Source organism: Barbatula barbatula (assembly GCF_947034865.1).
Source record: "Barbatula barbatula genome assembly, chromosome: 2".
Lineage (NCBI taxonomy): Eukaryota > Metazoa > Chordata > Actinopteri > Cypriniformes > Nemacheilidae > Barbatula > Barbatula barbatula.
The window spans coordinates 31791560-31819319 of record NC_136767.1 but is presented as its reverse complement, the minus strand read 5'-3'; the positions used below and the strand labels follow the sequence as shown (position 1 = coordinate 31819319).

The following is a 27760-nucleotide window of genomic DNA, read 5'->3' as shown; positions in this document are numbered from 1 at the left end:
GTGCTTGTTTGTGCAAAACGCGCTGATGAGATGTTGGGGGGTATGCGGGTGGGTAGGCGCCCGGTTGTTGCTATATGGTGATTTTAAACTATTCTGCCTATGAGAATCGCATGTTTAAAATGGGTTTAAATACTTTAAACTGAGTGTTGGATGATTCATCTGTGTTTAAATCTGTGCCAGAAGAAGCTTGAACTATGGAGTTCAATGCATGATGTACGGTTGACAGGATTCATGTGAAAGGGCCTAAACACAGAGATCCGGCACATACAAGCGTGTCTGCGTGCTTGTAAAAAAAACAACATCGATAGGAGTAAATGAGTAAATCTCACTTAACCCGTCAAGAACAATCCAAAGGAAAGAAGGAAAACTACATTTTATATGAAGAAAACGAAGCCTATTTTAGGACAATCAAGGTCTGTGTTGTGTCACTGTTATGACAATGTATTTAATGGCATTGTGACATTACTGTCATGATAATGAAAGCATATTTCCTTTCAAATGTAAGAGGATTTCATTACTCTCAATGGTGTATTTTGTTTAGCTGTATAACGGTAAAAGTGTACGTTGTAAATGATAATTTCTATTGAAATCCTATAAAAATTAAACAAGTGTACGCATTAGATGTTTGTATAAATAGCTTTTTTATCAAAATGTGTAAAAATACAGCCACGGGGAAAATAGGAGACCATTTCAAAGACCATTTTCAGTTTTTCTCAATTTACTATTTATAGGTATATGTTTAGGTAAAATGATTATTTTTGTTTCATTCTATGAACTACTAACAACATCTCATATTTAAATAAACAAATATTGTTTCTATTTGGAGAAAATGAAAACTGAAGAAACAGAATAGATGCGGTTTTTTTCAGACCTCAAATACTGCAAACAAGTTCACTTTAAAGCAACGCAACAGTCATATTTTTATTTCTTTATGTGGATTTTTATCAAAGTTTTCATGTTATCAGACATTCACATTACTGTTGGATGACTTTGTGTCACTCCTGAGGTTGTTGAAATTCGACAAACAGTAGACTGAAATGACCACAATGGAATGGTCTCTTAATTTCTGATAATTGAGATGAAAACAATATCACAATGTGTAAAATAAATATGATTATGTTATGCCTGCTTTTGGAATAAAGTACCAGGATTTCCCAAATTGTACGGTGCATAGTGACCGTTTCAGAAAGGACAGAGCGGCGTTAAATTGGACTCAAAATCTCACTTTGCCGAGCGCAGATGATAAGAGGCCGATGCACACTCACAGTCTGATGGTGTTCTGTTGGGTAACTGTGTGTCCGTGGGTGGGTGTGTGTTTGTGAATCAGGCTGGTGAAGAGGCACTGGTTTTGATGCTACAGGTTGCTGGTGGTGGTGGTGCAGCGAGAGAGAGGTCAGTCGTCAGCCACTCATTTCATTCGGGTCTGGCCGCAATCTAACCTCACGCAGAATCTTCAATATCGCCCTGCCAAAGAAAGCAGAGAGAGAGAACAATGACTGCGCGCCTGCTTTTAACAGACCGCCAACTTAACGTGGGAGTCGTAAATATCATCATTTATATAGATTTATTTTTTATATATATAAGAAAACATGATCCTAAAAGATGGACTTAAAAGCCTAAAAGACATTTAAAAAGTGCAATCTGACCTTGAGAAAACACACAAAAAAATGCATTTCTGCTGGATTTCTATGACACGGCTTAAAAAAAACAGCCCTGACACATTCACGTCCATCTGACGCTCCATCAGAGCTTTCTCTGTTTGTTCACAGCGTGAACGTGAAGCTCTTCACGATCAATTCATTTCATTTGAAGTTCAGTTATTCTGCAATAAACATCACTGCTCCAGATGGACTGAACTCAGAAAAACTGTAGGCCGGTTTTATGATCCCGTTCTCTATTTCTGTTTATGCATAAATTCACTGACGTAGTGAGAAATGTGCATGAAAGATCCTTGTAATCTGGACTAAGTAAATGCTTTTTAATGTCAATCGTAAATAAGACCTGAAAGAGCTTTGAGTTATGAGGTATGAAGGCCTGTAAAGAGCACGACTTAAATGGTAAAGAAAATGTATAGATTTGAATTCTGTAATTGCTTTTCCTTTCATCTGCCGAACATGAAATCAACCGTTACAATATTCTTCGGGTAAGTAAGTATGAGCCAGCTACCATACGAGATGTGAAATGTTCATGATATCACTGGAAAACATCATTTTTAAATTGCTTTCGTATAGTTTTTCTATATAAACACACGTGATAGGCACGCCTCGCTCATGTTAAAGCCATGTTTTCATAACACTGTTTCAACTTAAAAGTAGGTCAAGTTTGGCCGTGCAGCGTAGCTGATCGATGTCAGTTTTAAAACAAACCACCCATCACAAGAAGAATATACAAGTCCAAAACTACAGAAGATGCTTATAATGACTTAAAGAAATTTGTTTCTTCAAACTCCTTAATGAATGACGTATCAGGGTCTCAAATTCATTTTTGATATAAGATCATAGGGGATGGAGGGTAATGTACAACAACATTCTATCCAATTCAAAGTATCTGTATAATGCTTTGTATGATAAATACCGTTTCAAAGCACTTTTATAAAGAACGGTGTCTTAAATTTATGCTGTTTAGGACAAAATAATAAGATCGGTGTTTAGAAACACGTCCCTCGTGCAAAGAAAACATGTTTTCTTATATAATAACTGCCAATATATTCAACGTAATTGTTGAATATAACAATATATTAAATAATACAACACGTTTCAGATATTGAGAAATATAAGCAACTGATTCCAATATATGGAAATACATTATATATGTTATTAGAATATATTATAATCTAGTTCAATCCCATGTACTGTATATTGGTTCAGTAAGGCGTTTTTTGTCCACTACCCAGCGATGATCCTGCCATATGCCATACATCATTTATGCTACTTGTTTCTCAGCACTTGTTTCGACGCATTAATGCACAGATTTATATGAATACAGTTGTTTTTTGCAACAACATCTTAACAGGTAGTTAATGGTTACCGTAGCTGTGATAAAAAGAAGTTTACAGAGCATTGAATATGATAACATTTTCCATTCTGATTACAAATTTCTTACGGTGTATGTTACAGACCACCGTACATATTAAAGATAGATCAAATGCAATGCTGTTACTTTGTACAAATAATAAATATGAATATGTATATACATTTGGAGTTAGGAAACATTGTGTGTCATAAAGCCATTTTACTGCAGCTGCGCTTTCTTGTCAAAAGTGTTTGTTTATTATGCATGTTTTACTGCATAGCTGCAGGATCGCCCGCTTCATTCATTACAAAACACCTGCACGTTTTTTTTATCGCAGACACACTGTGATGACAGTTGCGTGTTAAATGAAATCTTTTTTGCTTTTGTGACTTCTAACAGCTTCACGCGGCGGCCCGAATTCAGAAAAATGCGAGAACTCGCTTGCGTTTACTTGCAGCTCGCTGTGCATGTGCACCGAACTCATGGAATGCGAACGTCCCAATCATAAAATTACAGTCTGAAAGAAAGACAGGATTTGTATTTATTTTCACCAATATAACAACAAAGTAACAACTAGAAAAATGCATCCAGATATAAAAGTGTTACAAATCTATAATAATTCTATAAATGATTGAATTGAAACTAGTCTAATGACACAAATGTAATGTTTTTAGTAGCTCGTGCACTCAAATAACTGCACTATAAAAAAACCGAATTCACTTTTATTACTAAAGAAAATCCGTGAATATTTATTATACTGCACATTGCAGTTCAATTCACAAATGCATTTTTTGTAAACATATTTGAAAAACATTCATTGCTGGTCATTAATATATTTACACATTCCCTCCATCTATCACACAAGACAAACACAAATCCTCTTTGTAAATCTATGAAAGAGGCGGTTGTGATGATGCAACTTCCTGCGCAGTGTCATGGAGACAGGAAGCAGTTTTCCTCTGCGTTTCTGCACAGAGTGGATAACCTTCACCACCAATTACAGGGTTAAGCACTAGCGAAAGAGAAATGGTCTGCTCGCTGGGCCAGGTGTTATTATGGATGTGAGAGACTAGTCAGACGGTCACTGCCGCACCCATCCTCACCACACCACAGCCGATCGCATTCCCGTTCCAAACATACGCTACCTCTCTCTCTCTCTCGTTCTGAAGTCCAAGAATTCATTTACTTCAGCAATTTAACTGTAAACAGCTAGGCTTATTTTCTTCATATAAATTCAGACTCGGCGCACAGAATGCTAGTAACTCATATACACTCTCCAGCTGTGTTGGGAAAAATTCACTATTGACACGATTTGTGATGTCTGTCTGTGTGTATGAATGCAAATGTTTTTCTATACGTAGAATACTCGAATGACCTGCAATACTCTGCTAAAATGTCCATACGGCAAGAAATATCATATCCCACAATCCAATGCGCTTAACCTTGCGATTCAGAGAGGAGAGGACACAGGAGGCGAGCAGCAATGGGCTTTATTTGTAAAGAAATAAAAATCATTTAAGAAAATGGTTCATGATGACCAACAGTGCGACAATCTTATGCAAACATATTTCCCTATACATTCATTGTCTGTATATTAAATAATTTAGTAATTAAGTTATTGAAAATACATATAGAATAAACCATAGTATTTATATTATATATATATATATATATATATGACAATATATTGAATAATACATAAGGAATTTCAGCTTTTCATATATTGAAAAATATAAGAACTTGATTCTCATACATCCATATGTAATATTTAAGTATATTGCTATTGTTTTATTCACCGAACAAGGCCAACACAAACCCCAACAGTCCCAGAGTTAGAAAACCGAGGTGAAGAAAATGAAGAGAATAATGATGGAGTGCTGGGACGAACTAACAAATGACAACGAAACAACCCGGCAAGACACGAGAACGACGTGAACACATGTCAGCAAAAAATTAGCTCACTACACAAACACCTCGAAAAAACACACACACAAGAGAGCATGACACAGGACTGACAACGAACCTGTTAGCTCAAGACACGGAGATGAGCGTCGGAACCCCAAAAACTGGACCGATGTTGGAATCCAGACACATTATCGCACTGACAAGAAAGCGTATTAATGACACGCAAGACAATCTGAAGCCGTGCGACCCCAACAAAACCGAACGCCAGAGCGCAAAATTAAATACTAAATCATAAACAGAGATGACTGGGCCTTGACAATAACCCGGCTGTGATACATCTAAAACTCTAAATTTCTCATGGTTTACAATTAATATAAAATATATAAAAGCCGAAACATTGGATTCAAATTGAAAAGAAGTGTTGTTAAGAAGTTTGTTGTAGAGAATATGAATGCCACGGTGTTAACATTCACTTCTGATTGTTGGCACGGGTTTGTAGGCATGTTGATGAAGTATTAATGCTATTATTAATGTAGTTTATGAGATTACAGGCATGTGTGTTCAAACTGCATATCCCATCATTCTCTGCAACAGAATACATAAATAAAGCATCAGTTTTTATTTTCCATGAAAAGCCTTCTGTCTTCGTCAGGATGCAAAATACACACAAAATACATTTACTCTCTGAATTTGTAAGTAGGAACCTCCCAGAATGACTAATATACACCAGCAGCTCTCAAATGGCGGCACGCTGGGCTTAATATACATTTTGATTCATTTTGAAAGGCCTAACCTACATTCGAAACAAGAGGAGGACAGGCACAGCACGACGGTGTCACATGAAATGTTACTTAAAGCTCCTGCGGAGACTTGATGATCCTTTACCATCTTTTAACTCAAGCGTTCCACCTTTTCCTCTCTCATTCCACCTCTTCTTTCATGCCGTGAGACGGTTTGTATGAGAGCCGCGTGTCATGTCCATGTTCTGGCTTTCGTGAATTTATCGGACCTCAGCAGGTCACATTCTCCTCTCAAACCCTGTTCCTTCCTCACGTCTCCTCTTTCTCCCCCTGGTCTCCAGGACGACCACATTTAAACATTTACTGTGAAAATGTATTCCTTTACGGATACAAATGCTTAAAAATATCAATTAAAACGTATTTAATTAAGATTATAAAAACTTTATAAAAAGTGACGTAAAAAAAAAAAACAAAGTTAGCATCCAACACTTCACCTCAACCCACCATAATTCTAACCATATTAGTCTGCTTGCAGCTATATTTATTATCGTCAGTCAGTGCAACTATGTAATATCACAGTTTAGTTCCAGAGAACAGCATGTAACTGCGGTAAAATCAGAGTGATGTGGCCTTTAGTGTCTTATTGCTATATTTTACATTTTTGAAAAGCTTCTCATGTTATTCTAATGGGTGGCTGTAGTTCAACTGTGACACTCGGCAAGAACACGATCTTCGACGAGAGCCGGGGAGAAATCAGTCATGTCGTACGGCACTCCGTTAGCGCTCATTTCACTTACTCATACATAATGTTTGCTTCTAATATTTCACTGTGTCCTTAGAAGAGTTTGATGTTTGTTTCTCCCAATATTAGTTTTATTTACTCGTGCATATTTTCCATTGTATTTGCATGCCCCTGGCAGACGCCGCAGATGCATGCAATTAAGACAGTTTTTTTCCTTCCGAGATGCAACACTGGATTTTGCAGATAACCTTGCGCGCAAACAATGCGCTCTTTGAATTCCCAAAATCTCATTTTGTTCTCGTGCGCCCATCACTGAGACAAAAGTAGAGTTTTCTAGCTCGTCTTTTTTCTCCGTTTCGAATCACGCATGCAGTGAGGAGACGGGTTTACGTTTAAAAATCGTGAAAATAAACGTTTCGGACAAAAGGCTGCACACAGTCATGAATCCTCGTCTTTTCAGTCTGGAATGCACGAGCTGTTCTTTTTGCCAGACCGCACCATATTTGCCTGATAGCTGTGTGTGTGTGTGTTCGGAGTAACCAGTAACCGTCAACACATGCCAGGTGCCAGCCGCTCCCTTCCTCACCAATCACTGTTGTCAACAAGTACCATCTATTATACAGTACACTTCGTGTCAATGGAAGATGTGAAAATTTATGTAAAAATGTGATAAAGATTGATTACGCTCCAATACAGAATATCCTCACATAGGGTTTGTTTCAGAACTACAATGACCAGAAAAGAGTATCCCAAAACGCACCAGACGGCATCATCCGTGTGTCTGTGGCAAAACCGAGACTGAGAGAAAATGATAAATGTACAGGAAAATGTATTAAAAGTTATGATTCTAATTGGAAATTCTCTCACTATTTACTCACCCGCTTCATTAAAAAAAGTCATCTTTCATACATACACACTGTCCCAAAAATCACATCCATTTATCATTAAAGCAATCCAAATGTCGTCTGAAGCAAAACCATATGTTTCTGGGAAAAAGTAAACATTCATATTTTGAGCTTATTTAAAGAAATCTAATCCAAAATTATAAGTAAATACAAATATGGAAACACATCATCACATCGTGTCATTTGGATTACTTTAATAATGAACGGATGTTCTTTTTGGAGCTTTAACATTTAACAACCTATATATTTTATATATATATATATATATATATATATATATTCTGTCCTTTCGAAATTTTGTATCTCCATATTTTGTGATTGTTTTGCCACACTGTACATACTGCCATGATGTAAAATAAATATATATTTAGTATTATTACATATAAAAAAACTGTGTTCATATACATCTGGGATGGCATGAGGAGTGAGTAATTTTATTATATTTGTGAACTACTACTTTACTGTCTAATAGTGCTCTCTGATTGGTCACATTTAATGTTATCTTCATGAGAGAGGTAGTAACATTGCATGCAGAGGGTTCAGAGGTCAATCGTCAAGCAAAGGAGACATTTATGTCCATTGAAATCCATTTCGAGTCTGATGGGGTAATGGAGAGTATGAGGTGTGGTCAGACAATGGAGCAACGCCTCGGGTCCACAGTGGAAGTGGTGCAAGAGAGCAAAAAATAGACGACACGTGTTCTGTTGAAAAGTAAAGCAGAGGAGGAAAGAACAGGGCTGATGTCTAGTTCTGTCCGTCAAGAAAATGACCACATGTTCACAAAACTACCATTTACTACGGTAACCCCCCGTCTCAGAAATCTTCCCCCCGCAATTCACTGACAAAATTTCACTTGACATAGATCTCTGTCACACGTTGACACGGTTATGACCTCCAAATGGAAGTAATCTCAGCTGTGATTTTTCACTCATTATCCGACATATTTCCTGAAAATGACTGAAATGAAAAATGATTTACTCAGCAGGTGGAACACGGCCCAAAAGCGGGTCACAGGTCTGTTGTGATCGGGTCGAGGACACAAAAAGAGAGAAAAATACATACGAATACATAACGATGTTTTTGTGCTTAAGACTTTTAAAAAAGGCGTGGAGATGCCACATGGAACTTAAAAACGTGTTAAAGATATCGTGCATTTCAACACATCGACAAACATTTTCTTTGACTATTGAGCCACATTAAGGTTTAGAAACACAACATGAACCAGACAACATTAGATATGGTTCCACTTAAAGGCAAAGTTCATCCAGAAATGAAAATTTAGTCCATTATTTATCCTCATGTCATCCAAAACCTGAATTCAAATCTTTTGTAGAACACAAAAGAAGATATAAAAATGCTTCCTTGTAGAATTAACAATTTGCACGAATTCTTTTTTGTAAAATTTGCTACTATAATTCTATAAAAAACTAAATACATTTAGTTTTTGTTCAAATATTAAGTTAACGTTACTTATCGTAGATAAAAAAATTAACCCGAACAAAAACACGTGTCTAACTCAAACTTTTTACAACATAGATGGTATGTTATGTGCATGCTGGGAACTACAGATCAACTGCCAAGGTCGTTATATCTACAAACATTATTTATGTAGTCTCAACACAAAATAAATAAGTAGACTTAATTCGACCAATTTAAATGGGTTTAACATAATAAAATTGAGTTGGATTTACTTAATATATAATTGGTTACATTAAAATGACTCAAACTAAATAATTAAAATCTTAACAACCAAAATTAGTAGATTTTACTCGCAAGATTTTTACGTTATTAAAACCTAATAATTTTTTAAAGTGCTGTGGTTTTGTGTTCATTCGCTACAAGTCAATGGGGTTCGGTGTTGTTTGCTTATCAACTTTCTTCAAAATATCTTCTCTAGAGTTCCGCAGAAGAAAAAAACTCATACAGGTTGGACATGACATGACAGAATTCTCAAACAAACCAGTTTAAAAAGCAGCGTTTTAAAAAGCAACATAGATTTCATTAAGTCAGATAAAACGCTACACAAGTTAATGAAATCTCCACTGGCCTTGCTCTTTATCTCTTGACTTCAGAGGAGTCATCCGGTAACACTGTCTTTGCTCATTACCGTACCGTACAGTACAGAGGTGTTGATCGCTCATTCTCTCAAGTTGTGATAAGAAAGCCGGGACACCTGTGATGTACAGTACCAGTCTACCCTTGGCCTGAGCTTTATCGCAGTTCATGCCCTTGCGTTTACATCACTATTTTTCACTCCCCATTTCACCCATGAATCAAGCATTGTGTAAGATAACGTTACAAAATGTCCGTGACCTCCAGAACTCAGTGCTATAGGGCGCTCAGCGTTAACCCTTCGTGCATATTTCACAAAAACTCACTCAAATCTAACATCGCATAAAGCATCCATTAAATTGGTTTGCAATCATGTGACGGCATTCTTCACTTAATTCCATGTCCTTGAAAAACTTCTGTGAAACAACAAGTCAGCTAGCAGTCAATGAACTTTAAATGATTCAAATAAAAAGAAATAAACAGCTTTTGGCAATGGCACCTAATGACGACTACTCTCGGATCATGATAAAATATAAAAAAGTGCATTCGTTTTCCAATGCTCATCTCTTTCAGAGCAACAGACTCGCAGTTTGTGTCCTCAAGTGACTTTACATTTGCCAACCAAATATCATTTCTGTGGGAAAAGATAGCAAAACAACAACCTGTGTGGTACGCTTGAATACCACGTAACTGAAGAAAACTAATTCTTAGAAAAAACTCCAAAGTAGAAGTTACCAGACTTAAAGAGACAGTTCACCCAAAAAAGAAAATTCTGTCACCCTCATTTCTTTCTTCTGCAGAACGCGCAAGAAATTCTTTTCAAGAATGTTGGTAACCAAACAACAGCGGTACCCATTGACTTGCCTTGGTTTTGTGTCCGTACAATAGAAGTGAACGGGTACCGCCGTTGTTTCGTTACCAACATTCTTCAATATATCTTCTTTTGTTTTCTGCGGAAGAAAGAAATTCATAGACCTTTGAAATGACAAGAGGGTGAGTAGGTGGTGACAATGTTCATTATCAAGGCAAGGCAAGTTAGTTTATATAGCACATTTCATACACATTGGTAATTCAAAGTGCTTTATTGACTTGCATTATCACTATTTTTTTTTAAATCTAATTGAAATGGGAAGCTGAATAATGTGTCCTTTCAATGCTGTGAAATTTTAAACAAGGTAAATAAATACATGCGATAAAAAAACGAAAGATAAATATAAGGGATGCACGATCAAATTATCGGCCATATCGGATACTACAATTAAGGCAGAAATATTATAGCCGATAAATCATACATAATTTCCTCCTACAGTACAGTGCTGTCGTTCTGTCATGATCATTCACTTACTGCGATTAGCAAAACATCGTTGATGTAGATACAGTATTAAATAGTGTTGTCACGATACTGTATATAATAGTGTTGTCGTTCTCACTTCGATTCGATACTTTAAAAATATCGATATTCTATACTATTTACGATACTACGGGGAAAAACTGCCATAACAACAAGGCTCTAATTTTTTTCCGTTTTATTAAAAGTTTAATTAAACAAGACTAGACAATGAGGTTAATTTCTATATGTTAATTTTACTCAATTAAATTGACTATTTAAACTCAAATTTGTCAGTATTAATGGACCAGAGCTTACATTAATAGTTGTATTTTTTAACTAATATTTTAAAGGGTTTCATAAATACTTGAACAAAAGTATTGCTCATTAATTGTTCGTTAATGCATTTATATGATTCACACATAATCATTGATCTCCGCACATAGAGATCAACCATCAATTTATCCGGAGCGAACGAGACGAGTTATTGATCCGAGTACATAAATAGAGTGATATGGTGAACATGGGAAGCGTGCACAAAGCGCCAGATGTGTTACTATGACTCTGCACTGGCCATCTTTTCTATCATTAAAGGTGTCATGAATTAAGAAATCAATTTAAACCGGAGCTTTTGTTATATAAAAGCTCATCGTATTTTCAAACGAACATCCTGTAAGTGTCAGAACGGAAGACTTCCTTGTTAATGAGATGACAGCTTTTAATGACACCACGTAATTGATAGGCTGAACGCCGCCTACACAGAAGAATATCAACGACTACTTCTCTAGCCCCGCCCACTGGTTCGTGAATGACTTTAGCCACAAATAGTACAGACTCCTGCATTTGTGACGATTGACAAACTGGTAACCAAAGCGACATATTTTTCGGCCAAAAATTCGTTTTGTCCGTCAATTTAAACTAAACTGCTGATATGCGCTGTGTTGTGTTTATGCTCGGAAGGCTGCATCACACAGCGCTCTGTTGTTATAAAAGCGGTCTTAATAAATGGTCTTAATAAATGGTCGGTTGCAGATTTCGAGATTTTTTTGGTCTTATAAAATATATAAACAATTTTAAGGTTTGTTTTCGTCTTAATTTGCTTTAGCAAAGGGCTCTCGAGAGCGGCTAGCCCCGTGTCATATGTGCAAAAGTGAGGACTTCTTTCGCTGTTGTTTTATTTAGAGCGACCAAGCAACAAACATGCAACACTGAGTGCGTTTACATGCACACAATAAACTGATTTCTTAAAAATCTACTTAAAAAGAAACCTGTTTTCACGTGTTTACATGCATAGTAATATACCGGCTATGCAGAAAAACGCGTTTACATTGAAGTTTGAGACTTGCCGGGTTTCTCGCGTGCAGTGACTGTATTTTTATATTTCAGCTCATGTCCGCCGTACCGGCATATTCAACAATAGTTCTTCATTTTGACGTTTCTACATCAACTGCATAATTCGAGAGCGGAATTTTGTGTATTATTTTACTATATCTTTCGTTTGGGACTTTTACTACTGCGCTGTCAGACATGCGCACATAAACAAAACTGAGAGAAAACCGGTAAAGGCGTTTACAGGCAGCGCGAATTCGGAGTAATGGGCAAAAAATACCTCTGCCAAACTAGTAGTATGTAGTATACTTCAGTAGTATGTCAAATGTTATGCTACGCAGGCGTATGATCCTTGATGTACCACGGATTGAATTATGTCAATAAAACCAACAGCCTACCCTAAATACATGTGACGACCTGTCTGATTGATTGTTTGACAGAACATCATGTACACACGATGACAGTGACCCAAATCCACCTGCCAGTTCTCCATCAGACGCTGATTTTAAAAGACATTAATTTAATAGACACACTGAGGGCAATGTAGATCAGACTGATATTACTGTAGCCACAGCTGTCTCTTAGGTAAAAGAGGTCATGTTCGCATGCGACGGACAGTTTTTACGACCACGCCGAGCCAAGAACGAGCAAACTAACGTGTTGAACTGTAGAATATAGTGCATAAGCTTTGGATGTTTTCTTGAGAAAATGTGCATTTGTGGTCACAAGGGAGAGTTGTTAGGTGTGTATGAGTTTCTTTCTGTTTCAGAACACAAAAGAAGATATGTAGAAAAATGCTGAAAACCAAAACACCACTTCACGACACGAAACAATGCAAACATTTCTCAAAATATCTTCTTTCTACAGAAGAGACATGTACAGGTTGTAAACCATATGAGAGTGAATCAAATATGACTGAAATTTCATTTTAGGATGAGCTATCGCTTTTCAAGTGCTTTTCATAATGCAGTCCAGTCGTGGTGTTCGGATCATAACTATCAGTACACTCGTTCATTAGGAGCGAGATGCAAACAAGAGCCTGAAAGTGACAAATTAACGCTAATCTAGTCCGAGATACATACTGTACTGCATATATTTCAAGTGCATCCTTTTGATCGCCGGCAGAATACATGCATGTGAATATAAATGACAGAGAGCAGAGACCATGATCAAAGCCATGTTCTCAGGATAAACAAAAAGCTGCTTTGTCTATACCATACAGCGCCATCGACAGTCCGGACAATGAATGCTTCATGCATATTGATACAGGCAGAGGAGGTAAACGTTTCCTGATAAGAAAAAAAACACGCACATGTGTGGAGCGAGACTTTAATAAAAGGAGCTCATTAGAGCGCGTAGTATGAAGATCTTTCAAAAGCTTTTTATGGGTACATTAGATGTAACGCACATAAAGCTTCACAAAACACTCCATTAGCCCCTCAATGTTTCATTTGTTTCGAGCAGCGTAACATTACGTATACTTCTTCAATAAACAAATAAAGACAGCGGGAAGGTTTTATGTGTAATTCAAAATGGCGGACAGGAAGTATGGACTCGACATGACCCAAGAAATCTGAAGAGTGTGGTCACATGACCATTGGCCGAATTATTCAAGTTAGAACCACAATTAAAAATGTTTATATATTTTGACCACTAGAAGGCGACGGCTTTAACCTTTGCAGAAATCCCTCAGGATGTGGTGGCAACAAACCAAGTTTTGTAACATGTCATAGCATTTGTATAATACAAAAATCAAAATGGCGGACGGTAAAAATGTACAACGGTTATTTTGCCAAACTCACCTTTGGCAAATTCGTTGAGTTCGAGAACGGTTTGGTGTATCTTCAACAAAATTGTGAAGAATGTTTCAAGAATTTCAAATCGCAATCAGGCAGAAATGAAAAGCCTCGTATACATTGGATTAAGTATGAGTACAGAAATCAGAGGAATAAACAATCCTGGACTTACAGTTCAAAAGTTATTAGACTGTAAATAGTGAAACATTGGTGGAGTCCAAATTCCAATTTGCCATGCTAAATGCTGGCACTGTCCTTAATCCGTTCACCAAATCTCTAACCTACAGAAGAAAACTTTCCTATAATGAGAAAAATAATGAGAAAGTAAAGAAGAAAACAACAGATGCTTACGCTCACCTTCTAACTCAATAAACCACGACACAAACAAAAATGCGCAACACTTATTGTAGCCGCCCAAATTTTCAAAGACCTTGATCCTGCAACTAATTCTCTTGTTTATTTTCATAAAAATCTCAAAAGTTTAATTAAAAGAAATTATACCTGATAATTCACATTACAAACATTGTTCCCCCTCATATGATCTAAAGTGATGAAGTGAGTAGAAAAAGAGATGAATATGTGCTTAAATTCTAAAAATAAATTAAATTTTATTAATTGCAGATGAAGTCATTAATAAAAAAGTCTGTATGATTATATTTTATGGTTAAAGCAAAAAAATCTGATATTTATATCAATTCTTTATCTGAATGGGCCTGATCTTTAAACACGTATCGTCTTATACAGGCCAGTCAAACAAAGTCCCGCCCCCAATCACACACCATTGGTTGCTGTGCTGTCGGGGAAAAAACCCAAAGCAATATTCTGGTTGTGCCCGAGAGACACAGTGCCCTTTTTGGGGAATCAATTAAACCGCGGCTTATTTACAGTATTGCTGTACGCACACATTAAACTGGAGATTAACGTATATAACAACCAAACGACACACTTCATTTGTACAAATCACTGAGAACGCCACTCGGGCGCTCTTTTGCAATGACAAACGCGGCCATTTCTATCATTCTGGGACACGGCGCTGATCTGAGATTATTTCCGTTGTTTATCCTATAAAGGATGGCACATATATTGCCAGGGCGAAGGCTCGGAACAGTGGCATACTAAACCGCGAGTCTCCTGGGTGATACGAGGTGAACGCTGGTAACAAAAGTACAGTGCACGTCCAGCATTACTGCCCCACACACACACACACGGGCGGGCGGGAGGGCGGGTGTTCCTCTCCTCCATGCCTGGCCCACAGTGGGTGCACAGCAGCCGCCTGCTACCTGCCCAGAATTCTAATCAGTCCAGGGGTCTGTCTGTTCCCCCCGCCTCCCTCCGTCGTCTTATTCTCTCGCTCAACCTCACTCCACCCTCCCGCTCACCCCTCCGTCTCCTACCCGCCCTCCCTCTTTCTCTGCCTTGGACGAAAGGGGCCGATGATCCTTCAAAATTAATTAGATCCCTCCCCACCCCCTTTTTTCATCCCCAAAAAAACCCACCATTTTCCTCCACCCCTCGTTTTCCCTCAACCGAAAATCTCTCATCTTGGAAAGGAAATCTCGGAGTTTTAACGCTGCGGCGTGTTGTCATCGATCGCCTACCCGCCTCTCTCTATACGTCTGCCACTCGGTAAAGCGTGCTGTCAATACGTCCCCAGAGGTCAGTTCGTCTGGGGTAGACTCAGACGGCTGTGCCCGGCTGCCGTGACAAAGAGTAGAGGGCGAACGAGACAAACCAAATGAATAACGGGGGTAAAAGTAAGAAAGGGAGCCGTTTTCAGGTTAATCAGAGAAGCTTTTTAATGAGGCGGCCATCTCATAAAGCATGCAGTGTGTGACTCGAAATCATTTTTATCAGGCGTGGGGGGGCAGAGGGGGGAAACAAAGAGAGGGAGAGAGAGGAGGCAAGAAAAAGGTGAGGGTGGGGTGTCGGGCAGGGAGAAGGAGAAGGAGAAGGAGGGGATTCTGGGAAAGGATGTCAAGCATCTGAATAATATAAATCTCAAATATGCAAATGTGACTTACAATGCTCGGCATTCACGCATTGTCCTGTGCCTCTGAGCCTGCTCTTTAATGGCACCCGGCAGAAACAATAAGAGCGAGAGGTATTTTTATAACCGTACCCAACCATACTCCTATAAAATGAACGTGGACGCTGACCTGCTTTCCGACAAATTCTAAACGCTTTCCATGTCACGCCATCCATACTGTTCATTTGGGTCTGTCAGAAGTGTCAAAGCTTTATACTGTATTGTGGTGAAAGTACTGTATGTTGATATATCATGCGAGAGAGGAACCCGCAATGAAAGTGACAGTGTCCATCTCAGTTTCTTCATTTTGGACGCAAATAATTCACAGATAACGAATCACGTATACTCTCCGTGACATACTTTTTCTCGCTCGCAAGGTCAAATCGCACAATGTCCTTCTTATGTAAACACACAGACTACAGACTGCAACAACAGTGAGCACACTCCATGATCCACAACATTCGATTTGCAAAACAACCCCTGACATCTCTCTTACAGGAAAATCAATAGAAAACACAAGAACCTACATTTTTTTAAACATATTTTCTATTTGTAGTCACGCATTGTCAGTATGACGAAAATCTTACATCAGGGTATATCAGAGTACGAACCACAATACCACAGGAATTTAACAAAAAGTTGTTACACCAACCAAACCAAAGTTCGTTTCTCATGTCCTTTGGGACGTTGATGGATGCAAAACAAATGATAAGATTATTAACAAATACATGCAAATGTACAAATTAAGGTACTATAACAGATTCACACTACGTAATGCACGAGTCTGCAAAAAGTAATTGATTTGTTTTTAAAGAAACAAAGGTATCATTTCATCTCTTAACTCTGATTGGATGATCCCAGGCGCTAGCATAAACAGCAAAACGTTATCGCGATTATTTGCATCCAAATCATATGTTGACGTTTACATAATAATATATGTCTATGCACTGTGCATATTTATTTTGTATTTATAAACACATACACATGTATATATATATATATAGGAAATATTTGCATGTATATATTTATATTAAATATAATTTAAATGAAATACTGTACAGACATTCATATTTATTTGTATATATTTCTTGAACATATACATGCATGTGTTTATAAATAGAAAATTATTATATTCACAGTACACAGACATATATTATGTAAACGCAAACCTTTATTGTGGATGCGATTAATCACAATTAATCTTTGAACAACCCTATACAACTGCACTTTAGACCAACCAGACACTCCACCAATCTATTTCTCAGATTTCTCTCAGATAAGTATTGTGGTGTATACAACAAAGCAGTCGAATTCATCTTACTGTCCAGACGACGATACACCAGTGAAACATCCCTGTTCAACCAGCAGCGAAATAATCAATCAATCTCTCGATTTAATTACTTTTACCCCAATTACATGAACCCTACAGGCATTAAAACACCTACACAGCACATCAGTAAAATTGCCATTTATGGAGAGCGGGAAAGAAACGACGTCTAGAATATATCATATATTTTCTGTATTGTTAAGGCGGGTTGACATTTTCAACGAGAGAAAGATTTACATCCCAAACAATAGCAGGGGAGATGGCACATTCTGAAATTGCTCTCCATGATTCCCTGTAATCTAAAATCTACAAACACCCTCACACACACACACACACACATGATGAAATATTAGTAACACTGGCTGCACACACAAACACACACACACGGAGCGTCAGGGTCCGTTGAGGTGATGGTAAACTCTGCCTTAGGTTAGAGGGGTAAATTATGTTAGCATATAAATGCAGAGCAGACTGCATAAGCAACACAAAGACAGACAGTCCTAATGAATAAAATATCACTTTTGTCTTTTCTTTCTCTTTTTTGTGTGTGCAATACAGACATTCCTCAGACAAGCTAAAACAGCGAACTGTAACCGGCCGCCAAATGAGATGGCAAAATACGTGCCGTCCTCCTGACGGCTTTCATTATATATTTATTTATTTAACTAGCGTTCGTTTCGAGTTGAATAGGCTGCTTGGCTAAATGTGGATCAACTGCTTTTGGGAAAGCTTTTAAACGTGCAACAAACGCACAGGACGGAGCGCAGAAAAAAATATATAATTTCTTCGCTGAGAAAGTCCTTTGGTTTCACACAAAGTGTTTCTAGCATTCATCAAATGTCAAACATGAGGCGTAAACAGGGCATCAAAACACACGTTTCTGAAACACGCAAATAAAAAAAAAGATTGCAGTAAACAAACCTGCGTCCTGACCTGTTCAGACTGATCCCTAGCGAGCGTGCGCACCGTCTCCCCGCGCATTTTTTTTCACGCACAAACTACATGTGCACCACATGCACGAGGGCCTAGACAAACATTGAGAGCTGTGCTCCTCGAGTCTCCCCTCCTCTGCTGTCTTCTCAACGTCTGATTTCTCAAATGTGATTCTGGCACGTGAAAAACGAGGAAGTGAAACGCTGCGAGTCGAGTTCTCCGCACTTCCTATACAACAACACGCCAGGCCTGACCTGAAACGACCCGGCGCTCTTCGGGCAAGGTGCCAGGAAAGTCTTCCGGACTGAAGTTTATATTGTGCGTTTATGGCCTGCTGCCATCTGATCATAAAGTTACGCATGTTCCTGTTTCATCTCGAGTGCTCCTTCTTGTTTTGCTGTCAAATTAGTCGTGCTCCTCTTGCGTTTGCATACACTCGAGCGTTTGTGATGAATTATGCAGGCTTTAGGGTTTGGGCAGGAGAGGTTTTTGATTTTTAAGCCGTACCGAACGATCGATATCAACCGCCGTTGCTGGAACACAATGAGGAGCTTTCTTTAAATTGTAAGATAAACTTTCCATACTGTATTCAGTTCTGTAAGTTGTCACTTAATAACAATCGCATTTCTTCTGTACTTCTGCCAAAATACAGATTATTGTTTCAACAGGTATCAATTAAACGCCGTACAGACTCATTCTCACCACCACCGATGTGTGTTAAACATCCAACTGGTGTTGATTTCACTCATTATAGTTATAATGGTATTTTTGCATTATAATCAGATTTTCTTTTTTTTTCGCGAAACAACAGTACTGCACTATTGATCTTGTTTGCTGGGATTTTGTGTCTCCATTCAACTCCAATCGCAGATTGATACTTACGAGCAATGAGAAAATACAATACTACGGTTCCAAAAATATATGCAAGCTTATATATTTTGTTTTTAATTGGCTATTAATAAAAAAGTATGTATGGATATTCTGAGATCCTCTGTGATTTTCAGGCTGAACACATAACCCAGATTCTGTTCTGCAGGATTATGTAACACTGACTCTACAAATCCAGTGTACATATTTTTAATATTTGAATGATAAGAAATATTTTCTGTACAATGGATAGAGATGTAAAAAACAATGTAGTTATTGCCAAAGTTGCAATTGAATTTTCCCCATTCTCAACATTCATTGGTTCACATTACAGTCTACTTTTTCTATTACATCTGTTGCATTTGTGCAAGTACCATAGTAGTGCATTTGATATGTGGTGTAAAATTGAAAAAGAAGAGCCCTGTGAGAACCCCTTTTGCATTTATATTTAACTGAATACATCACAAAGATGTTTAGAAGGCGGACCATTTGACTGTTCATGTGATGGTCTGCAAAATTATTTCAACCCTCGAGCAGATATTGGTACAATTACAGTCTTATCATGTTGGTACAGATGTCCATGGCAACTGCCAAATTTTTCGGGGGGGGGGGGGGGGGTGGATAGGCATGCGCAAAAAGGGTGATAGCCGGTAGAAACAGGAAGTCATGAGAATCCTTTAGAAGATCAGAGCGACGATACACCCACAGTGCTCGAGTTCACACTCCACCTCGATCTGGACCCTCGCTGCATGGCATCAATAAAGAAATATCGAGCTTGAGATTAGAAATGATGCTTTGCTTTGGCGTGTATGGCTGTTTTGTATGTCTTTCGTTAGTCAAAGCAAACACTCTTTAATCCGTAAAACTAGACTGTGATTCAGTTGGATTCTTGTGAGCTCTCGGCACACGATTGGTGCAAATTTTAATTTTAATGCTGGCAACAGATTTGCCTATATGTCTTATGGATTCAAGGACAGTATTTACCATTTTTCATTTTTTCCATTTTCAATGACGTCAAAAAAGTTAAAATCTGACTTTGCTGACCGCTCAGAGAAGACCACAAGTCAATGGCTTCTGACTTTCTTAATACATCTTCTGTCAATATAAAATATTGATAGTAAAAAAGACGTTTTACCAACTCAAGGGGTGTAAACTCTCATTGAGGTCCATCTATATTCTAAACAGAAAGGATATTTGAATAATTGACTAAATCCAGTGAATTGCATTAAGTCAAGTCAAGTCTCCGGCCCCTTTTTTCGCCCCTTACCGAAGTAAAATGGGTTTCACGCTGACTTACGGTTAAGGCACAATGACATGTTTCTAAACACCATTATTAGAAGGGTAAATGCGTTGTCTTAGATATAAGCTAATGTTTATTGAACCTGTAGCGTGAACATGTTTCAAAGGCCACTTGCATATCCAATCTCTGGACGACTGCCATACCACAATTATAAAGCCAACCTTCTTTCGTGTTAAAGGGACAGTTCACCCGTTAAACTAAGAAAATAAATTTTTTGCAATCCCTGGGATCGAACCCATGACCTTGGCGTTGCTAGGTGACCATGCTCTAACCACCGAGCCACAGGAAAGCCAAAATTTTGGCTCAAGGTTATCATACCGTCAACATCTTACGGCCCATACAGGCCCATGCCTACTGTCAATCATGGAAATCATTTAATATACATTTGAAAATATACTGAATAATACATGACAATATTACAAGGCATTGAATAATACATAAGGAATAGCCGTTATTGAAAAATATAAGCACTTGTTGGTTCCAATATATGGAAATGCATTATTTAATCCATTGCAATATATTTGCCAGTATATTCACATAGGTTTTTCTTTCGTAAGAGAAACCTGTATGACTTTCTTTCTTCTGCAAAACACAAAAGAAGATGATCTGAGGAACGTTGATAACCAAACCACACTGAACCCCATTGACTTCTACTGTATGAACACAAAACCACTGAGACATTTCTCAAAATATCTTCTTTCCACTAAAGAAAGAGTCACATGCAGGTTTACAATCACAGGAGGGGAAATACATGATGATATTCCTTTAACACCTATGCCAACCTATATGTGCCAGGGAAGGACTACATGTTCAAGGGAGTGTATTCTAGGCATGGGCCAAAATGCAATTTGGGCGGTATAATAACCTGAATCAAAATACCACAGTTTCACGGTATTGCTATTACAACACTAAAATGTTTTATTTCCAAATATCTGCGTATACAAAAAACTTCTTTTCAACTTGACACAATAGATTTAATTTTGAACCGACATATAGAACATGTGTGTCGGGTAAAATAAAGCCTTAAAATTATAATATTGTTTCAAAAAATATATATTTTTGTCATATATATTAGACATAAACATCAAACATTTAATTACAGGATTTAAGTATTTATTTTTCTGTAAACACGGCTCATATCCTAGAAACGGTTTCACAGAAAATTTTAGTGGTTTTGAAACCTTAACTCTTTTAAACCTCTGTATACCTTGAAACCAGAATTCGGCCCATAGTGTATTCAAATAAACACTATGCACTAAACCCCCAAAAGTGTGATAAGAAAATAGCACACAAAAATACACAACATACTGCAATACTGTGTTAGCAGGCACTGTGTAAATACCTGTTGCTCTTATATTCACACTCACGAAATGAGTTACCCAAGGACGCAAACCCTCTGACTACTTTTCAACTTTCCATCTTTTCTTACATACTTAAACAATAGTGTTGTTTGGGTAATAACTCCAATGAAGAATTCCCAGTCTGCCAAAACACCGGTGTCAAAATATAAGTTCTTTAGAAACCTAACCCCGTCAGATTAATAACCGTGTTGCTATTGCAACGTGTTGGGACAGCCAGCAATTTCACAAGAGTTACGCGGAAACTGCCAAAATCTCATTAATGCTTTCCACCTCGTCGCAGAGAAAAGGAAGTGAATTAATTGCAAGTGTAAGCTGGAAAAAAAATTTAAGTAAATCTGAACAAATCTTTAAATGACACTCAGTATCAGATTGTCCGTTATTATTTAAAACAGAAAATCTACGTTAAATTGTTTCTGGAAAGCTGTTTTTCGGCAGCCCCACTTCATTACACATTTCTCCAAAAGCGTGTGTCAATATCGAGGTGCATGTTCACGTATTATTGTACAAACAACAATAGTATAAATGTCTACACACTTTTTACTTTTCCCCAGGTAAATACTAAATATACTGCTATAGAAGTACAATCGCCAGCACTGGCAACAACATTGGCACTGCTGTAAAGATTCACTATAAAAACATCATTCCATATGCTCCGGTTCTGTTCAACAGCGACCAGATTACAAATAAAAAAATGATCAAAACTGATATTCGACTGGGTAGAATGTAACTTAGAAACACTTTGCTCCTCTGCCAAATTGCCTTGGCAACAACAACTGTCCTGGCAACAGGTACGTACACCTATGTGCACAGTTTTCAAGGCTACTCCTACTTTAAAACCTCCCTCGGTTGTGCAGCTGTCCTCTTTAAGCCGGCCCAGTTCATACAGAGCCATAAAAACGTCGAGGGCTCTTTCCAAAACGGCCACATAATACAGATTAGATAAACAACGCCTGGATGGAGACGGAGTGGGACCGGGAGGCCGGATCACTCCCCTCGGAAGCGCAGACGAAGGCACGCACGATACAGAGCTCCTCTTTAAAATATTTACATTAAGAGTTACGTCATTGCACGGCCGTGACCTTTGCGACTTGTAAACCGCTGTTTGTTCTTTCAGTTCTTCTTTTGATCATTTTGCGTGATCTGTATGTGTGTACGTATTTGATAACAGTTGTGTCAAAAGCTCGGAACGCTCTTCCCGCTCTTCCACATTATAATGTATATTCGTGACCCAGCAGATCCGCCGCTGTTTTCTGCGGCACGTCTTTAGGAGACGCTCCTTGCCAGTAACAATAAAGACTTGTTAACTATGTGGAGTGCTAATGTGTCAAACAGCCTTTGTAGAAATAGCCATTACGCCGTCCCGCGTTTCGATTATGGGAGCGTTAATTCTTCTCAGATCCCAAACGGGAAACGCGATTCTCCAAAATGGAGGCCGTTGTACTTTCAGCGCTGCGCTGAAAAGCATCTCCCTCCCTCGCCGGGCCCGTTTCATACGCTCGGGTTGTAAACAAATAAGAAGTAAACTTGGCCAAACTCTGAGAGAGAACTCTTTGACTACCTCTGCTTGTTTTTTTCATCTCTCGTTCACAAACCATTTCCAGATATTTTCCTTCAGAAATGGCAGTGATCTCACTAAGACTTGCAGAAAACCATATGGGTGCCGGGGTTAGGCGAGGACACGCGAGCACCTTGGCAAACACACAACTTCCCTATTAGAATCCAAGATACATTTTTCACATCAGTGAAATGCCTGTGTACTCGTTTATGTATTTAAAGAGACGTGCTGAAAAGACTCCTCATCCCTGTATTGTGCCCATAAAGTCACGTTTTGAAAGGAAAGAACAGACGGACGGCTTTCTTTTGTATGCGTGCGCAAAACAAACGTTGGGTAAGAACAGACCTTGGAAAGGCATGCCGGGTGGCAAAAGTGTTTACGTTTCATGTGACATAAAGAAAATTGATTCTACACTGTGTCTTGAGCGTGAAGGCAACAAATTGATCAAATTTGCAAGAGAGAAAGAAAGAAAGAAAAAGCCAAAAGGAAGAGATTCACCAAGTTAATGCTGCAACACATGACTGACAATTATGTATGCAAAAGGGCGGGCAGAGAACGCTGGCACTCACGCTGTGGAAAATCCCCATTGTACCAAAACAGCTCTTCTCGCAGAGGTAAAAGTTACAAGTTTGCCAGGTGAGCTCTAACCCTGGCTGCCTAAAACTGGTTCTCCCGATGTGGGTGTGTGAATGAGATAGCGCAAGTATGTGACGCCGGGTCATCTGAGGTGAACAATGTACAGTGCTTTAGCCAAACCACGGCCGCTGGAAAAAAGCCTCATCGTTGGGGGTCATTCATGAGAAGTTAGCGCATGGCAAGGTGGAAAACACAAGGAAGGCTCTTTCACAACACGGAGGCAGCTGCCGTCCACAGAAAAAGAAACTACAATTACACTTCTACAGGAGCGGGGGTACAAAAAACAAAAGGGGTCTCGACAGGACTTTGAGGCCTACATTCCAAATTCCTTCCCAGACTTTTTTGAGCAGTACGAACTATTCTTTCTATTCCGAGAAGCGTGAAAACGCAAAATACAGGAGAACGTCAAACTCGGCGGGTATCAAAGATTCGAGCGTTGTGGTGAGTCCAGCCTTCCAGAACGCCACGTTCTTAAGAATAGCGTGAAAATGAGAAAAACCACTCATTGGGAATAACTTGGGAAAAGAATGGAATAGAATTTATTCTTCCAAGATAAAGCCTAAGGGTAAGAAGGGGAATGTTCAGCTCAATTAGGAAAAGTGGATAGCTCACTAATTCTGATAGATCTCTAAGATTAAATTGTCAAGTAATTACATTGCGAGCTTTCACTAAAAGGAAAAAACAGAACTTTACAACCCAATTATGACCCAGTTCTAAATGTTGTCTATGTTCTCAAGGTCTAACGCGATAATTGAATCGCAAAAGTACGATACTTTCACCTTTGCTTTATAGGGCCGAAGCAGGACCAGATATCCCTAAACCATCAATGGAAAGTCAAATATAAAACTGTTCTGGGATCAGCTGTATACAATACCGTTTATTTCCAATTTTTTACGTCACTCAAAAGGGCCCGTTCACATTGCCAGCGACTGGAAGCCACAGTGACCCAATAAACTCTCGACCAATGAGAGACGAGTGTCCAAGAATCATATTAATCATTTCCTAATTTAATGAAATAAACAATTTATGGATGTAAAAAGAATAATCGCGATTAATCGCATCCAGAATAAACGTTTGTGTTTCCATAATATATGTCTGTGTACACATACATGTATGCATATTTGGAAAATAATGTAAATGTTTCTATTTATATTACCAATCATTTAAATGATATATAAATCTTTATTTGATTTTATATTTTTCCTAAATAGAAGCATGTATGTGTATGTTTTTATAAATACAAAATGAATATGCACAACATGTGTTTATATAATGTGCTTTTACAAACTTTTATTCTGGATTGTCGCGGTTTGACGGCCCTATAAATATGATTTGTGGACAAAATATTGTATGTACATGTATGACGCACAACACAACTCGAAGTGGAGTTCACATTCCAATTACGTTCATATAACCTATGGCAACCACGACACAGCAACATCTAAAAGAAAGAGATTGGCAACACGCACCAACATTAACAATGTCATCTTGAAATTTGTCGTTAGGATGACATTTACATTTCATGTTAATAGATTTGAATATATTTTATATTATTGCAGAATGGTTGAATAGAAGGGTCAACATTTATTTGGTATAGACACAATGTCAAGTCAAATGTGCTTCCCTCAGGCCATATCATGAGTTCTGATGTAAAACTTTTCATCTAAGAGAAACTTCATCATGTTACATCAATCCAACAGCTGAAATAGTTAAAATACTCTAAACGAGCCATAGATATCATGAAACCAACATTAAATACCATGGGGCAAAATGACTCCTCCTACTGGCTGGACCAGAACATCAAAATAAACACGGAAGTATTATACAACAGCCCAGAATCAACATTGTTTAAAATGACACAACACCAATTGTATTAATGTCTTTTTGTTATGGAGTAGGGATGGAGAGGTTGACCATCCTTTGGTCATTCATAAAATGAATACAGACTCCAGTCCAGATATTGAACAACTAAACGTATAATACAATCAAATTCATGTTATGCCATCAACCATGAGATCTTCATGTCACAGTGATGGCGATAAAGCAAGGGCATAAGGTCAAGTGCCTGTAACACTTGAAACATTATAATCCCTTGTTAGTAACGTCAAACATACTACCTTGTGTAAGGGATCCTGTTCAACAGAAAAACCATAATGTAACTCAGCCGGACTGATCACTTCTCAGTTCCAGACTGTATTTCACTCAATGAAAACCTTGTGCGCATTCAGCTCTGTTCAATGCTCACATCTTTATAGCCATTGTCAGTTCCACATCTAGGCAGAGTAATAAATCTAGACACGTGTGTTTGGTTTCGCTTTATTTCGCTTTTATTTCGTTTGAACCTTTATAGCACACCCTCGGTCCTCTAAAAACAACATTACACCGTGTTGTCTGATCATCGAGACACTTTACAAAGGAATGAACCGACTCTGACCTTGACATTTCATTGCATTAGTAAAGGTCACCACCAAACTGGGAAGATTGGTTCGATATCCCCGTAATATGACTTAGTTACCCCGGTGAAACACGGGAGCCAAGAGTACAACTCGGTAAACAATGCCGCTCTGAGTAGAACTAAAACAAAATGTTGTATTTGTGTGTACGCCTGTAATTGTTTAATTATAATTGTGTCATTTCCGAAAGTGTCGAATAATCGATGGAAAGCAGAGAGACTAATTCTTTAAGACGTCCCTTGCTGTGGCATGTTTGAAGCACTACGACGGTTTGATGTTTCCAAAATAAACAGCGCACAATGGTCCCGTTTGATCTCAGAATCTCAATATTCCTAAGATCATGATTTATTTATTGTCTTTTGCCCACACTTATCATTTCCATCGGACCAAAAATAGACAAAAGACATGCTGACCATGTCTAAACTTCACAGAACGTAATGAAAACAAATGTAAATTTATACTTTCTTTGACCACAGTATTCTACATTTATTAATACGGTACCTATCACGAGCAAAACAAAATAAATAAATAAAGATGATCCAGTAATGCACAGAAATAAATCCCTTTTGTTCAATTATTAATCATCTACAAACAACATTCAAATGCTGGGTACACTTTGTCCTGTAAAACATATATTGGTAAACACATGTAATAAGTTCAAGAAGTCTTATATTTCCACAACAATGACTAAACTCAATGAGCTGATCATTATATAAGCATCCATCAATATGCACCTCAGATCAATTACACTTAACATGATGCAACTGCTTGGCACAAACAAATAGAAACATTGCATATTGGCACCGATATTGCATGTTGGAAAAAGTTATAAAGAAACAATTCAAGAGTGAGATTCATTTTAAGAGTATTTAAAATATGCATTAAACATATATAATAATACTCTTAATAATGCATTATTGTTTAGTATATTGCCTTATAAGGGCCATATACATGTCCATGTACATGTCTGTAGAATTACATCACATAAAGCTACAGACAAGAAAAAAAAATCTCATTTAGTAATGTAAATATGTGGAAGGTAAAAATTGAAAAAGATATCAGAATATTGAGACGTACAGTACAGTACAGTACAGTACAGCAGGTGTGTTTGTCATTGCGTCACATATTCAGTTCAAAGTAAAAAGTATATTTCCGGTTTTTGTGTACATTAACATATATATAAAACACTCATCTAATACTGTATATACGACAAAACACGGTTCAGCAGCCAAGCCCCTCCTGTCTATCCCTACTGCTAACAAACAACTGCACAGTTTTTTATTTATATATACGCGATTTAAACAAAAACAAATAAATGCAGCAAAGGGAACAACAGGTCTTGCGCCGGATTTTCACCATGTGATGACCAGCTGACTTCATAAAGTAAAATATAACTTGAATTGCGACAAACACTTCAAAAAAGGTTATTCGTAATGTACATAAAGCGACCTTTCTATAACTCGATGTTGCTGCACGCATTTGACAAAAACGCCA

The 27760-nt window shown here is 37.9% G+C and overlaps 1 protein-coding gene across 4 annotated transcripts in view; it reads right to left on the bottom strand.

The window, feature by feature from the left end:
- zbtb20 (zinc finger and BTB domain containing 20) overlaps positions 1-27760 on the bottom strand; it is a 41141-nt gene that overhangs the window by 10883 nt on the left and 2498 nt on the right. The window contains exons 1-2 of one of the 4 annotated variants that reach the window (XM_079450970.1): positions 18095-18350; positions 1266-1464 (exon numbers count right to left, since the gene is read on the bottom strand). The gene's annotated coding sequence lies outside the window, so the exon portion shown is untranslated. Of the gene's footprint in view, positions 1-1225; positions 1465-18082; positions 18351-27760 lie in introns of those variants that run through there. The other 3 variants (XM_079450969.1, XM_079450968.1, XM_079450971.1) reach the window with 3 other exon arrangements.